Below are 5,456 nucleotides of genomic sequence, written 5' to 3'. Positions count from 1 at the left end.
CTACCTGAGAGACATCTTAGCAGTAACTGGCATGTCATGACAAGCCGCCCATATTCAGAATACCACAATGACAGGCACTTCCAACATGAAACAACTGTTACAAATTACCATCTGGAGAAATACCTGTTTTTGTTGTTGTTGTTGTTGTTGTTGTTGTTGTTTTGTTTTGTTTTGTTTTTTGTTTTGTTTTGGTTTTTTTTTGTTTGTTTGTTTGTTTGTTTTTTGGTGGAACTGGGGATTGAACTCAGGTCCTTGCTCTTGCCAGGGAAGCTCTTATTGCACTGAGCCATCTCCCCAGCCCCACTGCCAATGTTTTTGATAATCAATTTAACTAGATATTCTGCTTAGAAACCCAGCTCTGTGTAGTGAAACAGACTAATTGATTGTACATAATAAATGCAATAGATATTTGTCCCCTAACATTTGCAATCCACTCATGCCATGTGCCAGGCATTTATCAGTGTGGCTTCCTTACACAAGACACAGAATCTGGAACTAGACCGCTTGGGTTCAAATCTTAATTCAACTACCATACTTTTCTCTGGAAAAATAGCTATCTATTCCTCAATTCCTCATTTATAAATTGGTAATAGCAAAAGCACTCAAGTTTGTAGGGTTGTTTTGAAGATTAAGGGGCTCAATATGATTAATGTGCATAATGTACTAACAACAGAGCTGTCCGTATACTAAGGGCATTTTGTTCTGCCTATTGTTATTTTGTCTTCAAAGAAGTTTTAAGCTTTAGTGGCCCCCACAAATGTGGGGTTCAGGTTAAATAAAGAGCTCCTTCTCCCTATTTATGCAAAGTATCCCGTGTCATATGGGAATCAAACAGAAAAATGGTAGCATGACTGCCTACCTCTAACTTTCTTTCTTATTTCTTCTGGAGGGTAATAAAACAATAAAAGGAAGAAACCTGAATAAATGAAAAGGTTTTAACTCTAAAGTCATATGTCAGAACAACATTCATAAATCAGGGGCTCTTTATCTTTTGTTGCGTAGATATTCAACGATTCAGGCAATTTACTACCCCTAGATCTGTACATGTACGGTTGATCAGGTTGCACCTGCCCATGGAGACCTGGCAGAGGTGGAAGGGGCCATGGAGCTGCTCCCTGCGACCCACTAGGGCAGGTGTTCCAGCACAGACCTGCAGCGGACTGGGGAGGAGGCACCTGAGGGGAGGAGGATTCCCCACCAGTCTAACTGGAGGTAAGGAAGGACTGTAAAATTAGGAACCGTAACATGTTCTGTCATGTATACAATTATATAGCTCAGTTCATAGCCATGATCAAGAATTTGTTGTAAATGTAGCAATTGGAATAAATTAAAGATGTTTGAATAACAACAATTATATATTATAAAGGAGATAGTGGAATTTGTAAGAAAAGAAAAAGAAATGAAATCACATCAGCAAAACTGAAGAAAAAGAATCAGTGGTGCTCTCCAGAGAACATACATTCTTTTGTTAACATCTGTGAATTAATTATAAAAATAAATTAAATGAAACAATTACTATAAATGTTTAAAAGACCTAAATTCTTAGACCTAATATGGCCTATACTTTGAAACATTTATGTTTTATAAAAAAGTAATGTGTTTTTAATAAGATAGGAAATTTACCATAAAAAATAAAAGATGAATAATGTCTGGAAGAGAAAAATAGAATTGCTAATAAAAATGAAAAGCTTGCTTAATAATTGACTGTCAAATATATAGAAACTAAAGTTTATAACTGAAGATAATTTTTCACTGAAGTAATTCATAAATGCTTTTTTTAAAAAATAGGGAATTGGTAAAATAAATTGGAACTTATCTATGCTGGATAATCTTATGTAGGCAATGCAAGAATGAGTGGTCTGTTATGGATGGGCAGAATGGTGGATGGATGGATGGATGGATGGATGGATGGATGGATGGATGGATGGACAGATGGCAGAGAGATCTAGAGATAGCTGGATCTTTTCTTAAGTGAGAAAAACAGCATACAGAGTAAGGTGTACACCTACACTTTTATACAACAAATAGTAAAATCTGTACATTAATAATTGAGAAAATATGTATACATTTTTGGAAGTATAAAACCTTGATCACATCAGAAGAGTAGACAAATGACTTTTAAAATTATCTTTGGCATTTTTCTTCTATTTAAATTTATAGCTTTAATGAAGTCGAAATTATAAGAGTAATTAATGAAAAAACAATTTTCAGAATGGCTTTCTTAAGACTTCTCTTCAAATTTATTTAAAGACTATAAACTACAAGTCAGAATTTTTAAAAAACTGAAGAATATATATCAGAAATTTCCAATTTTAATATGAAACAATTTCTGTCTGCTTTTACAAATTAGATCTGAAAGCAGGAAATCCCGTCCTTTCATGATGGAAGTCTGCAAGGGTTGATTACCTGTTCACAAGCTTGCTTGAATCTGGGCCTCAATCCTCACCCAAGAAACACATCAGCTGATGTCAGATGTGATTTCTTCGCAAGTTACTTGGCAGCTGCTGTGGGTACTTGAGGCAGAGACCTCTGTGGAACACAGAATAATTCTTAGATATTTAAAAGGGCCTTCCATACCATGCATACGTCTCAAAAAGTTCCTATGCTTTCTTTTTCCATGCACAATAATTCTAAAATAGCCACATTAAATAATGTCAACATGCTTCTACCTTATTACCTGCTGAGTGCGGGTAGTGAGACTACAAGTTCCATATTAGCCTAGTGTGTATTTGAGCAGCTATTTAATAAAAATAGTACAAGTTCCTCAGAAATCATGGCAGGAGTACAACTGTAATTTAATCAGAACTCATAGCTTCCCGTGGTTTTCAGTGATATTTCCAAAGTATTCTCACTAAGTAATATTCAGTAAGTGATATACACTGCAGTATACTTTGCAATTTAAGTCTTCAGGCAAAGTAACAAGTCTGCCTGAAAAATCTATGCAGATTTTAAGGCAGTCTCTCAAATTTCAGTAAGACACACATGGCTTAGAAGCTTCTGAGTCATAATAACTAATTAATATATTTGCAGGATTTTTTTTTGTGGTACCAGGGATTGAACTCAGGATCCTGCGCTTGCCAGGCAAGTGCTTATTCTACTGCACTATCTCCTAAGCCCCATTTCCAGGACTTTTAATTTAATATTTCCTGAATTATATGGGCTTTTTTAAACCTAAGAAATGGGAAATATTGATTAGCAGTTTCCTTTGAAAATAAAAATGTAAGAAAGGATACAAACAATGTTTGTAAGCACATTTTTAAGGGAAGAAAGAAGTTCAATAATTAGGATTTGAGAGTTGACTCTACTGAAGAGGTAGATCTCAAGTTATGAAAATAATTTATAATCTTGTTTCTGAATTCACACATTTCTCAGGATGTTTGTAAGAAGAACAACGGGCAACATTTGTGGGGCTTAATCATTGGTCAGGCAGCCAATCATTACAGAGAAATGTTTCTGCAAAATAGATACAAAAAAGACTTAGCATATTGCCTTTGGCAGCAGCACTTATTAGCGGGGAGGTAGAAGAAAATTCAGTATAATGCATGGAATACCCCTCGGCACACCTCAGGTTGACAGTTGGTTTTTAGTAATTGATTCAAAGCCATCCTAACTTTTAAAGTTACTTTTGTAAATATTATCCTAATGTCTCTACAGATGATATCCTTTTAAATAGGTTAGAAAAATAGAATGGAAGTTAATAAATATAAAATAAGCTTCTTGTGTGCATATCATAAATTAGATTTGCATATGGATGATCACCTATGGTTCTATAATTTTTTATTTATAGTCATGACAGTCAGCAGGAGGAAGCAGTCTTGACCTATATAAATGTGTGAGATTCACAGATAACACCACTTTTTTCTGCAATCCATTACCTGAAGCGATTTTCAAAGTAGCTAGGTTTTGTTTTTTATTTGCTTTTGAAGGAAGAGCAAAAAAGAAAGGGGTAACATAATCTGCTCATCCACTAAATGAAAGCATCTATTTTGCTCCTGGAATGGTCATGCTAACTGCTTCTAAGGAACGCCACTACATTTAAAGGAAAGAACACTAACAAGTAAAATACAGTAACTCTTCAATATTGTTTTGACAAAAAAGCCAAAATGACATTTTAAAATCTTTTGCCACCAGAACCTTATAAAATATAAACTATATAAACTAACAATTTGGAGAAGAAGATAAAATAATACAGCCCAACTTCTCAGTGATCTGATGAGACCGTGAAGTCATCTAGAATGTGGAGAATCTGAAGACATGAGCAGTGATCACATTCCTTATCATCACTCTCAAAGACTCCAAGGCTTTATCAGGCTCTTCACAGAAGGTGGTTAGAAAAGATTGTTAACCTGGAACTACAGAAAAACCTGTATACTACAAATATTCAGTATTTCTAATTAACAGTGAGTTACTATTTGTGATTTTCAAAGACAAGTCAGATCTCTACCTTTGTTCAAATAATGAGTTGAACCATCTTTGTATAGACATCGGCTGCAAGAAAACCTGTAGACAAAGACAGAGATTTTCATGAGAAAAAGGGCTAGGCTTGTTCTTATGCTTATGTAAGGTCAAAAAATGGAGCTCCAAGTAATATGCATGGAATTGAGGATTCTAAACTGGAAAAAGTAAAAAGGTGGATAGATTGTATAGCTAGATGATAGATAAATGTATATCTATATATGTAAGTACACATATATTTGCATTTATAAAATAAATGCATGCTCACTTTATAAAACTTGAAATTAATATCTGTACATTTCTGTATGTGTGTACATGTGTGCACATGTGTGTATGAAAATGAATTTATCCTATAATCCCACAATTCAGAGATAATCAGTGCCATACTTTTGAGAAATTTCCCTATTATTAAAAATATTATGAGACTGTTATTCTTGAAACATTGTATTTTTATAATTATTTATAAGTACCATGCTTAGCAATTAAAATGTTTTCAAATAGCTGCCCAAATTACATAATATCCAATCACTTATTTCATTTCAGAATGTCATCATTTGTGGGGTATTTTTTTCTATTTTTCAAATGATTGCACAATGAATATCTTGGTACACAATTTATATTTCAAATTTGAAAGTATATTGAATCATATAGTCATACTGATAAGTTTGAGGCCGTTATACATTTGCAGAATTTTTCAAAGCAAAACATACAAAAACAAAACAATTTCTGTTGCCCCCTCACAAGCATATTATAGTCCCCGTCTTACTGGGCTTCTGTCCACACTTAGAATTCCTCCCAAAGCAGCTATGTTTTACTTCTTCCCAAACCAAAAATCCCTATTAGAACGGCTTTACAAATTATGGTCCAATGCTAGCTACTGCTAAGATGTCTCTTGGGTAGATGGATGTTCAAGAAGAAGGGGGTGGTGAATGAAAGCAAGAGACAGGAAAAGGAATATTGTGGGACTGTCCTGCTTCAAGGTTGTATATGGTGAGATTTTT

The sequence above is a fragment of the Octodon degus genome, unplaced genomic scaffold (genome assembly GCF_000260255.1).
Source record: "Octodon degus isolate 3935 unplaced genomic scaffold, OctDeg1.0 scaffold00133, whole genome shotgun sequence".
Lineage (NCBI taxonomy): Eukaryota > Metazoa > Chordata > Mammalia > Rodentia > Octodontidae > Octodon > Octodon degus.
This window is presented reverse-complemented; position numbering follows the sequence as displayed.